This window comes from Pinus tabuliformis, chromosome 1_1, assembly GCF_031772625.1.
Source record: "Pinus tabuliformis cultivar Carrire ecotype Pingquan chromosome 1_1, CPIR1, whole genome shotgun sequence".
NCBI classification, from domain to species: domain Eukaryota; kingdom Viridiplantae; phylum Streptophyta; class Pinopsida; order Pinales; family Pinaceae; genus Pinus; species Pinus tabuliformis.
The window spans coordinates 547,430,319-547,444,366 of record NC_142297.1 but is presented as its reverse complement, the minus strand read 5'-3'; the positions used below and the strand labels follow the sequence as shown (position 1 = coordinate 547,444,366).

The window sequence follows — 14,048 nt, the reverse complement described above, 5'->3', positions numbered from 1 at the left end:
ATCCTAATAGTTCAATCTCGACTTAATCCTCAATATATTAATATTATTAATATTACTATTATATTTTATGAGACTATGATATTATTATTAAAAGGGAATTACAAGTCACCTTCATCTCCTCAATCACTTCACACCTCTCTCCTTGATGACTCTCATGGCTCTATGTAACTCTTTTATTTTTAATAATACATAACACTCTCTTTTATGCACTCATCAAAGAATGGCATATTCCTTTTACACTCATTAAAGACATGTCATAAAATATTCCTCTTACTCTCTCTTTAATGCATATGTTACACTCTCCTTAACTAAGGCATGCATACCTCTCATTAATGTCATGAGTTACACTCCTCTAAATGGAATACAAGACATCCATATTACTCCTCTTTTATGACAATAATTTGTTGCTCCTTCTATATATGTGTCTCATGTATTCTCACTTGAAGAGAGGTGCATGGTGATACCAAGAGTTTGAGATATTTGAAGAAGATTGTGAGAGGGATGGATTTGGAGAGTAGCCAAATGCTAATATAAATTACTAAGTAGCTATACCCAAATGGAGTTCAACATGAGTGGTATTGAGATGAAGTAAAATTTATCTTTCTCAGCTTTCCTTGTATATCTCTCTACTGCTATATTTTGGTACTGCTTGCGAGCTCTTATAGCTCGGGGGTTCCAGGGGGAAGTTCTCCTTGGATATGGTTGGGTGGAAAACTAGATGGTTCAAATGAGTTTGTTAAGGGATCAAAGATGGATCATATTCTCAGCGATTGGAGTTGAATATCTCTTCAGGTATAATTTTCATTGTCCCAAAATTGTAGTATAGCTTTAGCATAAAATTAAAAGTAAAAATTTAAATTGTTGTAGGCATCTAATTTTGGTTTAAGCTTATGTTATATGGAATCTTAGTGGCTAACTGACCTCTACTTCTCTATATTATTGATGGTTAGTAAGGTCTAATATTATGCTATCAGAGTCAAGTTCAACACTAGGGCCTAATGGGCCAACATGCTTGCTTGTAGGTTTATGAGGTATGAATGTTGATTTTTCATACATGTTGAATTATTGTGTATGTTGACTTGGAGGAATATTGGTTGCATAAGGGATATTGTTATTATTATGTCATTTAGAAACTCATGAAAAAAAAAAAATGCTTTCTTATACTCCCTCATAATTTTGTTAAGACAAAATATTAAAAATATGATAAATGACTTAAAGACATGTTGGGAAAGGATGTGTTTGAGAAGTTGGTGGTTAAATCCAAGCATGTGAATGACTTGATTGCCAATGGGTGAGTGAGATATGTGGAGTGCATGCATGGTAGCATATATGTTTAATGCATCATTATCATTGTGATATGGGCCTACTAGCCTTCTTTACTAGCTGAAATTGTATATACCAAGAAAAATATTGGCCTAATCTAAACTATATTATGATGACCTTGGTGTGTATGCTTTAGGAATATGTAACAAGTGTAAGGTTGAGATTCAATTAACATGATGATTGACTTCATCATGTTAATTTTGACCTTTTTCTTATCTACACTAATGGAAACTTAACAAAAGTTACCTTGAAGGATGTCACTTTTAACTGTGAAGGTAGATTCACGAGTAATGTATTTGCGTTAATTTGATGTGTTAAAATATGATTTTAGAATCCATTCTTAACTATTAAGAATGAAATTCAAATTCTTCCTTGACATGATTTTATGTAGTTTGGGTTGACATTATGCATCAAATAACTTACTCAAATACTAGGTTGTGGCATGACCTTCCTAATATACAAGAGGCTTTAATGATTGGTGCATGAAGGGTTGTGAAAGCCATTTTAAGGAACACTTGAAGGTTATGTTTTCCTTAAGTTATGTATGGGTGTGGAATCCATACTAGCATATATCTATGAGCTAATGTAAGGTTGTGGAATCCATACTAGCATATATCTATGAGCTAATGTATCGGTGTCAAATCCATACTAACATATATATATGAGCTAAGTAATGAGGTAGGGCATGGGTGTGGAATCCATACTAACATATATCTATGAACTAAGTAATTCTTCTGGTTAGAATGAACAAAAATATTTTGATGGAATATCATAGACATGATTAAGGAAGATTGATTATGTGTAAATAAATTTAAATGAATAGAGATTCATAACATGAATTTGTTTGAGATTTAAATCCATTATTTTATTTTTATTACAAATGAAGATACTAAGATCGACATAGTGAACACCATTAGGTGGTTTAGAATGTTTGGAATAACTGATTTTGATATATGGAGTCAAGTGTGAACTAGGTATTTATGCTCTAGTATTGTAGTTCTTTTGTATGTGTTGGATTTAAGTAGAATTAAATTGATTTTCAAATTCTTGAAATGTAGAAAAAGATTATTGTGATAAGTTGATGAAATATCTTTTCTATTGGCTTAAGACAAATTAGGTCTAGGAAAGTCATAATAGTCTCCTTAATAATTGTATCAATTTCATATTCATTGAATTTTTTTTAACTAAATTAATTAGAGAATTTATGATGATTGAACTCATGCACTGCTCTAAACTATTGTTAGTTAGGCGATCAAGTCAAAATTAATATTGTTTATCAACTTGATGAACTGCTTTCTTGAAATTGTATTAACTTGTAAATTGTTAAGAGAATAAGATGTTTAGAAGATAAACATGTTTTTTGGTGATAAATTTGCTTTATTTGAACTTAAAGGAAAAACATTTGTGATTGATTAAAAGTTTATTTGAGTTCTTGTTTTACAAGAATATGATTTTTTTTTATTTTTTTGAGAGAGAGAAATTGAAGGAGAGTGAAATCACATTTTTGATGAATCGAAATTCTTGCATGATTTAGAAGTCTAAGATGATTGTATTATATGTGGAATGGAAGAGATTGATGGATTTAGGAATTTTGTGCTTAGATGTATAATTGTATGAGTGGTTAGTAGTCTTTCAAAGGGTTGTAATCTTTTGAGAGGGTAAAAAAAACACTTATCTTTAGGCTATAAATGCCCTTGAGATAGTCTAAATCTTATTTAAAATCAAGATTCTCCATAATTTCATAAATGTATTATTAAATTTGTGTATGTATTAATAGTAAGGAATAAGGTCCAAAACCAAATGAACTAATTAATTATTGAATAGAAATCATAATCAATTTTATAGTTGGAAAACATGTCAACTTGTAGTTATCAAGATAGATTCAATAATATAGATAACGTATTTGCATACTTATAAGAGTTATTCTTGATTACAAGCTTGCATAAAGATATGTTTAATTTATGAAGATCTGCAAATTGAGTCATTCATAATTGATTCTCAAGTAAGAGAAGTGATGAAGATTATGGGAATTCAAGGAATCGTCTATAATACAAAAATGAGTCAATGAAGATTGTAAGGAATCTTAGCCTGTTAGTTTTAATAAGAAAAAAGAAAAATAAAAATAAAAAAGTGTGTCATGAACCTCAAATTGTGATTTTTCCTAAAGAGTAAACATTTAGTGAAAAAAATTGTAGGAAGATCCTAAAGATTCTGGTTATAGAGATGTCTTATGGAATAAAAATGGGAAACTTGGATTGATAAGACATAAATAAAGTGGGATGTAAGAGCGATATATATATATATATATATATATATATATATATATATATATCATGTTTTCTTTCATAGTTACACTGGCAATTGTATGTGGATGATTTGATGCTTCTTGTATGCAAACTTGATTTTCAGATGAGATGGACCATCATTGTTGTTTATACAACCAATGTGGGAGTTGTTCATGAGTTAGCAAGCTCAATTTTTCTATAGAATATAGGAGAATGACACATGAAATATTATTGAATTCTTAATGCATTAGATAAGGAAAAGACAAGCACATGTAATATGAGACCATTGTCGTTTATATGAATAGATGTTGTATATGTTATATCATTTATACATAATAGTAACTAGATATAATATGTTAGATTAGATGATTGTTTTGATATAGGATATATTGTGGTGTATGTCAAAATGTATGTATGACATAATTATACATGGTACTTGATTGATAATGGTATGTTTTTTCTTCGTGGACAACCTAATTGGGTATATATATATATATATATATATATATATATATATCGGACAACTGTAAAAAAAATTCGAGCCAAGTTTAATCCAAGAGGGGGAGTATGTAGTTTCCGAACTTTGCCAGGTTAATTTTAATTTTGTGAGACACAAAGAGAATGATTTTGATGTAAAGATATAAGATTATGCATGACAGACTTATGTACATGCTTATATGCTATAAACCTATACGGAAAGATCTAGCTATGTTTGCAAGCCATTCATGGCACGTAAAATTCTATTGAGGGTTTTGAAGGAATCTGCAAGTCAAATAAGCTTACTTTGCATGAATCTAACCTTAACTCTTTTCTGCAGAAGCCATCCTTTTCTTCTCAGTAGTTTTGATTATTTTTTGGGCTTGTTTTTGTTGATTAGATAAGGGTTTTGGCATTTGATTTGTGACTCACAAATTTTTGATCGATTTCTATTTAAGGTTGTGGGTCTATTTGCCACTATTTCACTCGGACGCAAGGGTTTTCTTTATATGTATTGACCTTTTTGGTTTTGCAGTGAAATACCAGAAAATCGAGCTCTCTTTTATGGGAAATTTGTGGCACAAATTTGTAGTCTGGTTATTTCATATCTATCTTTGTAGGAAGGCTTTGAATCATTTTAGTCATGAGCCTCAAAGACGCTGGGTTCCTCTCAGACCTGAAGCAAACACTATTCAAGGATCTCACCATGGTAATCTTGCAATTAAATTTGATTGGTTGATTAAGGTTATAGAACTTATTGTCACTGATCTTCCCACAGTTACTATATATCATATTATCTCAGATCTGAAATATTATCCACGGTGATTGATTGCACAAGGTACTGACAATAATAAAATCCAAGGAAATAGAAAAACTAATTTTTTTATCACATGTTAATCACCAAAGTTTGTAAGTGTTCGAGCTCATATCCTTGCTATGTTTTCTTACTCTTTTGTGGATTGGTCTTAATTAACAGTGAGCTACAGTGGTATCTTCTACGTTTTCTCCATCACTGAAATATATTGTCTATTTTGCTGGTGTATTCATTGTGGCATTTTTGAAGTTTGATACCTTATTACCAAGTTGGTTATTGTGTAACAGTTCTTGATTCCTTGCATATGAAAATTAATATTGACTTTTGTTGGATGATGATCTTGTGGACTGATATGTGTTAGCAGTGGTATCTTTAAACTTTGGCATTGAAGACAACTAAAAGTAATAAATGAGCGCAACTAACTGATTCAATATTATTATCATCATTATTGCATTGGGTAAAGCACCTTTTTTATTGTCGTTGATCATGTGTGTTTCATTACTTATTCGTGGCTTATACATTGAAATTTGGAGGATCATATTGATATACCAGCCACTGAGGGGAGGTTGCAAGGCTTCAAACTTCAATCCTCTCCAAAATGTGATTTATTTGCTGACAGTCATTATCATCAGATCTGAATTTATAAGAATGTTAGCAATAATCAGACCCTTAGCTCGAAATTAACATTCGATTTGCTTCCAGATTAACCCCAAGTGTTTGGTTACTATTTTATGCATATCTGTATGACTGGGTTTGACTTATAGAGGACTGTTATTTGTGTTGCACAAGTCTGATTTGAGGCTACAGTAGTGTTTCTAGGATCTAGCATAATTATCCCTCGAACCTAGAGTGATTATTGTGCATTGGCTTTAATTCATTTGCACTTGTTAGTTAATATTGAGGTCTTATGGATTGTTATATATGGGATAAGCTACTGTTAGTTTGTGTCTTTATTGACCGTTTATTTTGAAAGCCTGGTGCATATTTTGTAAAGTGAATCATTAGCATCTCATTACATAGTTTAGATCTAGTCTAGCTTGCATCCTTTCATCACTATTAGCAATCTCACCTAATACTTGTGCTTGTAATATTTAAAGTTCACGGTTTTTGATTGATATATCATAGAAGTGAAGATTAACTAAACACGCACAAATATTAAAGAAATTGAGTGTGTTGTCCCTGTTGGCATTGCCTCATTGGATAATCCTAAAGTTTCTCCATTAGATTTTTATCTAGCTTGCATCCTTTCATCACTATTAGCAATCTCACCTAATATTTGTGCTTGTAATATTTAAAGTTCACCGGTTTCTGATTGATATATCATAGGAGTGAAGATTAACTAAACAAGCACAAATATTAAAGAAATTGAGTGTGTTGTCCCTGTTGGCATTGCCTCATTGGATAATCCTAAAGTTTCTACATTATATTTTTATCTAGCTTGCATCCTTTCATCACTATTAGCAATCTCACCTAATATTTGTGCTTGTAATATTTAAAGTTCACCGGTTTCTGATTGATATATCATAGGAGTGAAGATTAACTAAACAAGCACAAATATTAAAGAAATTGAGTGTGTTGTCCCTGTTGGCATTGCCTCATTGGATAATCCTAAAGTTTCTCCATTGGATTTTTATTGGAATATTGTAACCTTGTGTTCTAAAGTGATATAAATTTAAAGTCTTGGTTAAAATGGGTTTATAGTTCTCAAAGATAAAGTGATATAAATTTATAGTCTTTTTAAAATGGGTTTATAGTTCTCACTTTGAATCATTTGGCTATAACTGCACCTCCTTGAAGCAATTGTTTTCTTTAATTCTAGTTTTTTTCATCTCTCATCATTGATTTTATGAGCATTCTTAACCTACTTGTAGGTTGCATTTATCTTGTACTATTCACTCCTTCTTACATTATAATATTGGTATCTCTTTAAAGTGAAAGTATTCATTTCATTTAATTTTCAAGTCGTGTTTTGCTAACCTTTCCTTGCAGTATTGCTTACTTGATAGCTTGATATATCATATATTGTTGTGCAAGCATTTTTTGAGCTTTGTATCTCGGCATTGGTCTCTTATGATTTCATCTTAAGTGCCATATAATTCTAACTAAAGTTATCGATCTCACAACACTCAATTCGATAACAAAGCTTGGCCTCTAATCTCATTTCAAGCTACCTAGAGAAGAAACTACCCTGCCTCAAAATCTCCTAGAACTTGTTGGTTCCCATCAAGTTTCCCTTCATCATCCACCCTTTCACCTTTTAGGGGCTACCCCCCTTAGCTTTCCTAGGAGAGAGCTAGAATGGAGTGAATAGGGATTAAAATGAAAACCCCTACTTTGAATGTTGTGCCTTAAGTGTACACTTCACGCGACAACAAAGCTCACAATTAGTACCTTAAGGTGAAGTGCGGAGTTTCAAAGCAAAGTATATGAGAAGCCATGGAAATTAGGGAGCAGAGTCCTAAGTCCATGAAAGATAAAGATGTGGATTCTTGGATCTATAATAAAAGGATTAGGGTACAGAGTCTTAAATTTATGAAAGATAAATATGTGGAGTCTTGAATCTATAATGAAAGGATTGAGACGTAAAGTCCTAAATAATTAAAAGATCAAGATGTGGAATCTTGGAATCCTAGGAGTAGACCAGGGTGCAGGGTCCTCAATCTACTAAGGACGGAGATGCATGCAATAGAGATGCATAATCCCTATTCTCCAAAAGAAAACTACCACAAATGGGCAACTCAAGGATGAATTCCTTAATAAAATCTCATTTCTGACAATTTTGGAGTGACTTTTTAAAAATAGAAAGGCATGCCTAGCATCTCAATTATGACTTTAAAAAAATAGTAAATGACATTCAATCAATGGGTAATCAAGTATAGTTGAAGGAAAATCACTTAACATATTATTAATCAATCCTAATAGTTCAATCTAGACTTAATCCTCAATATTATTAATACTACTATTATCTTTTATGAGACTATGATATTATTATTTAAAGAGAATGACAAGTCACCTTCATCTCCTCAATCACTTCACACCTCTCTATGTAACTCTGTCTCTCTCTTAACAAGTGCTACATAGTAGCTTTTCCCCTTAGTAAAAAAATAGCAAAATTATCTTATCATTGTTGTTGTATATTAAAAGAATTAGTTACTATGCTTTGTAAATGTAGTTGTAAATTTAGTGAGAGTGGGTATATTACAAATTTCAAGAAAGCAAAATAATAAAAGCACTTGAACTGGTCATTAACTTGGAATTTTTTGTTGAGAATCAATGCTTTGCCATGCAAATAATTGAGTATGTTCTTTGTAGAAATAAGTATGGTCAACTTCACAATTAGAGTTATGTTTGTTAAAACATAAGTCAATAATAAATTGCACCAAGAAAGGTGCATTTTAGATATGGAGGTTGGCCAAATGGCATGTTGATATTCTCTACCAAAATTCATTTGAGAAAATTAATGCTATGTTATTTGATTTATTGTAAATTTTATTTTAATTATAATTGTTAACATTAAAAATAATAATATTTATTATTTAAAAAAATATAAACCATAAAATATTTACGTAAAAAAATATTTAAAAGAGTTTAATTAACCATTATATTAGGCATAAATATAAATATCAATTAATTAATATTTAACATAAATTTTAGATTAAGTAAATGATTCTAAAGATATAACTTTTGAAATAAAAATTATACAAAACTTTCAATCTTAATTCAAAGAATTTTCAAAATACTAGATAAAATAAATACAAAACTCAAGAGACATTGGTAATTATAAAAAATCATTATTTATTTAGAAGAGAAAATATCAATACATAATACTTATCATAGGATTGAATTGTATTGGCCATTAAACTATAGACAACCAAGAAGGTATAGAATTACCACTGGCACAAAATTCTATTAAAAAGGTTGTAACATATATAGGGTGTTTGATAATTAGTATAGATATATGAGAAAAACCATAAAATTGCAATGCATACTAAAATATGTATGGGGAAAATAATATAAAAGAAGTATACAATATGGGTGAGCGGAATGTCAACATTAAGTAGAGAGTTGTGAAAACATTGCGCTCAATTTCGAAGTGGCCAAATTTTTAGAAGTCATGAGAAAGAGCGGGTCTAACTATTTTCTAGACATAGAATGGATAGGCTCATGCAATTGAAAATAAAATCCATTGTTAAAAAGTACCTCATTGTCAACATTAATTAATATTAATGTCTAGTAAAGATATCATTGTCTAGATAATCTTCGGCAGAATCACATAATGAATCTTTTGTCGACGCGTTTCGAACCAACCAGTGTGGTTCATAATCACGACGGCATATAATCTGTTATTATAATTCGTTATTATAAGTTAAAATAAATTTATTGTTTTAATATAATGGTCATTATATTTATTAAATAACCTATATTCCTTATTATCCCCAAATTATTTAAATACAACTAAATAGTATTGATTTACTATTATTCTTAGAATTTAGTTATAATAGGGAACGGTGTATTTATTTAAAAATACACCGTTACCTATTATAACTAAATTCTAAGAAATAAAATCATCTTTCTTCAAGTTTGCTATCTAGTTTATAATATGGCGTACCCTTTCTCAAACATTAAATCCATCACATTTTGACACCTAGATAAATATTGCACCATTGTGTTGGTGCATACACTATTTTATGTCTCACTTAATACTTCCTGAAGAAGTTTAGACACCTTGTCTTTGTGAATCCCCACTTGAATTCGTGTGTTATGAACATTGTTGATTCGAATGTGTTATGAACATTGTTGATTCTTGTTAATATGAGAATTGACATCACAATTAATTTACATATTTCATGTTTTTGAATCTTACAATCAACACAATGCCATTTGCTTTATTATCTTTAACTTTGTCACTCACCATAATGTTATTTGAGTTTTTTTGGAGACAAACTATTTAAGAATTTTGGAAATATCCAATGTTTCAAGTGAACGCTTCAATCATCAAGGACAACCAAAGCCTAAGTGTTAGAAAAGAGTCCCCTAAGAAGGGTGCCTAGGAGCAAGCGTCCCGCCCGCCTCCCCAAGGAAAGGGGTTGCACTTTGGCCATCCCCTAAAAGACGGAGAGTGAGGTGAAGAGTAGAGTCCATGTGAATGTTATAATCTGCGACGGTTCGGCCATCCTCAAGCTGTTTGGCAGCAAAAATGAGCCTCTGCAGATCACGAGGAATTCCCTCCTTGTCCTGGATCTTTGCCTTAACATTGTCTATCGTATCTGAGCTCTCCACCTCAATCGGTATCAACTTTCCCGACAATGTGTTCACTAATATCTGCATCCTGAAATCTAAAATTTATGAACAAAACACCTGCACAGTGGAAACTAACAATCAGAAATTCTGCATAACCCCAAATCCTCACTATCAAATACAATGAAACCCTAAGTTACAATAAAATAAAAATGAAATCCTAAGTTACAGATAAACATGGCATCAAACAGTGAACCAGCACACAGTCCTGAAATAAAAATTGGAAGAGGATCTGCCTCAAAACTGCAAAAATCTCTCATCCAAAATTCGATAGGCAAAGGGATTACAAGTTTTACGCAATTTATAGAAATATCACATGTAAACACTAAAAAGAAAGAATTTCGAAGGCGACTGCAACAAACCGAAATCATACAAAAAAACACAGGCAAGCCGAAAGCATTGATGGCAGCGAACGAGAAGATACCTGAAATAAATTTCTTGAGAAAACGCTTCATACCGAAGTCATACAAAAAAACACAGGCAAGCCGATAGTATTGATGACAGCGAACGAGAAGATACCTGAAATAAATTTCTTGAGAAAACGCTTCACACAGACGTTACGAAAATTTCCCAACACTGGATTGAAACAGTATATCTGAATAAGGAGAGGGCAGATGGGTATTTATAAGCATCCAATCGACTACCCTTCTAAATCCAGCCGATGGCAACGAGAGAGGGAGGAATCCTTTGATGAGTTAACGGATCAAAGGCATCCTCTCGCGCGGAAAAACGAACAGCCGGCAAAATTGGACGGTTTCAATCACTTCCGTTTAATTTTTAATAAAGATGAATGAGACGTTACAAATGGTTTATTTTATTAAAGTGCCCTGTGATGGACTCAGCGGACCGGGTAGTTGGCTAACTCGCACCCCCTGCGTTCTAACCTTTTTCGTGTTGCTGCGCTGCAGTATATGCTGTCTAATGGCGATTATTCCAGCGGATGTGATGGCTAATATTCTGGAAATTTTATAAAAAAATCACACTTAAAATTAAGTAATCTAAAATATATATTATTTTTAAATGTAAATTTTAAAATTATTTTGTTATTTATGTACGACATCAAATTTCATAAAATGTTTAAACAAGGTTTTCAATAACCCACCAATGTCCTCATTTATAATACTCACTTAGTTCATGAACATGGATTCATCACATAATACTTGTTTTTATATCTAAAAAATAAAATCATCTCTCTTCAAGTTTGCTATCTAGTTTATAATATGGCTTACCCTTTCTCAAACATTAAATCCATCACATTTTGACACCTAGATAAATATCGCACCATTGTGTTGGTGCATACACTATTTTATGTCTCACTTAATACTTCTTGAAGAAGTTTAGACGCCTTGTCTTTGTGAATCCCCACTTGAATTCGTGTGTTATGAACATTGTTGATTCTTGTTAATATGAGAATTGACATCACAATTAATTTACATATTTCATGTTTTTGAATCTTACAATCACCACAATGCCATTTGCTTTATTATCTTTAACTTTGTCACTCACCATAATGTTATTTGAGCTTTTTGGGGACAAACTATTTAAGAATTTTGGAAATATCCAATGTTTCAAGTGAATGCTTCAACCATCATCAAGGACAACCGAAGCCTAAGTGTTAGAAAAGAGTCCCCTAAGAAGGGTTCCTAGGAGCAAGCGTCCCGCGCGCCTCCCCAAGGAAAGGGGGTTGCACTTCCCACTATACTTAATGTTTTGCATGTGCTCTCGTCGCTTCATGGATCATGGCACTGATTCGGCACAAGGTTAATCATAATTTGAAAATTGTGGGACGCATGGGGAGGTACAAGAGGGCTCAATAGAATAATTCTATCAAATTGGTAGAGCTGGAGGAAAAAATTGAAAATATAGACCACAAGCTGGCCATTCTAGCTAGTAGATTGGCCAACATCTCCCTCTCCTCAAGTGAGTGTAATGACTAGCGAGTGCAAATGCTTAGAGATTTTGCCCAATACTTGTTCTGACTCACTAATTTTTTTCTTGAAGCGTTGGTAGTCTCTTTTATCTTATCATGTTGATGGATGCCAATATCCAACACAACCAACCTATTTTTATAAGTTTCTATGCACAAAATGCTCTAATTAGATGAGGTCTTAGCAACCTCAATACTTTGAACTTATGCTACTAGTATGGTTTCCTTTTGGGCTGACCAGTAGTATAAAATATTTGGTTTATGTAATCCTCATTTGATGTAATGCAAATTGCCTAAGTTCAAAAAAGGAAAAAAATGAGGGAAAGAGATAATTGTTAGAAGAGGAGGAGTGGAAGTTGATTGAAAAAAGAGAATAAATATTTAATTAATAGATTGTTCCTTCTTCTTCTTTCCATGTAAATTGGGAGATCATTTAAATCTTATCTCAAAGAACATATTATGGACACCCCTCATAACTGCATCTTCAAGTCAGCCACTGTTGAGCACTTCCTTAAATTGAAACACTTCATCTACTTTAACCAAACTAAAATTCTTGCATCAATGTCCTATTACACCTTGCACATTTCCATTCAATTCAATTGTACTAGAGTTTCGTAACATTTTAATCCTATCAATTTATGTTTGTAAACTTATGAAGTTTAAAGCAAAATATATGGAAGGACTTAGCTTCTAATTCTATCAAATCTAAATTGATATTAACGAAAAATTCTATTCTATGAAAGAAATTCAATCTAATATATCTCAATATGATCACGGTTCTCAAGCATTTATATATCTTTTGTAACAACCTCGGATTGAAAATCCATCTAATAAAGTTAATGAAAGAAAAATAAGACCAAGGTCATGGGACACATATGACAAGTTGAATCTTGGGCAAAACATCCTAGTGGGTGTTCATTTGGTTTATTATGGCTAAGGGAAATTGACAAAGGCAATGGCAAAGGATTTGAAAAGGAAAGAGAAATTTATTGGCATTTATTTATGAAAATAATGGAAAAGAGGAAAAAAGGAAGGTGAAAGGTCATAAGTTGCATGTCAGGAGGAAAATGAAGGAAAATAATGGAAATTGAAGAAAATAGGATCCTCATTAATAAAAATGGTTTATGAGGATCATTTCACAACCTTTTTTCAGTTCAATTTTGGAGCTCTCTCTCTACTCTCACATACTTTTGCACACTTAGAGCATTCTTGGAGCACTCTAGCATTAGAGGAAGGAAGGCAAAGGAGGGACAAGAAAGAAAAGGGAAGCGAAGGTCAAGCAAGGAAGAGTTGGATAAAGTTGCTACAATAGGATTACTTGCAGGCATAGAGTTGCATGTGTGATTTCCTTGCTAGTTTTGGCATGCATGGTACATGCATGTGTGTTTTTTTTTCTCTTGTTGTCATTGGCATGGGTTTTTCCAGGTTTGACAGTGGATTTCAGCCTTGTCTTTCCATTTCCAGATAGCCATGGTGCGATGGGTTCTCTCTTATTTAGTTGAGTTGGATTGTTAGATGGTTTCAAAACTAAGTGGGATGGTCTCAGGGAGGAACACAAGGCCTAGGAATCCCTGGACCAATGAAGGTGGGATTACAGTAAAGCTTGATTGTGTATACCCTCATTGGGCCTAGGAATCCTCGACCGGTGAATGGTGTGATATACGGTAAATCCTAGAGGGTGGAGACGTACAAATTCCTCACGATTTAGGTGGAGAGATCTGGAGGCATCCATGTTCATATAGGCCTAATGATCATTGGACTGATATATAGTGAGATTGTGGTAAAGCCTGGTAGTGTATGGAATCCCTTAGCGAGATTGCAGTAAAGCCTGGTTGTATAGATGAGGGATTGTGCCTAGGAATCCCTTGGTGGATTGCAATAAATCCTTAGGAAGCCCTAGTTGTTTTATTGTAAGTCCCACATT

General features: G+C 32.5%; 1 pseudogene; it reads right to left on the bottom strand.

The window, feature by feature from the left end:
* Window positions 1–14,048, bottom strand: part of LOC149214276 (polyubiquitin-like) — a 320,343-nt pseudogene that overhangs the window by 234,808 nt on the left and 71,487 nt on the right.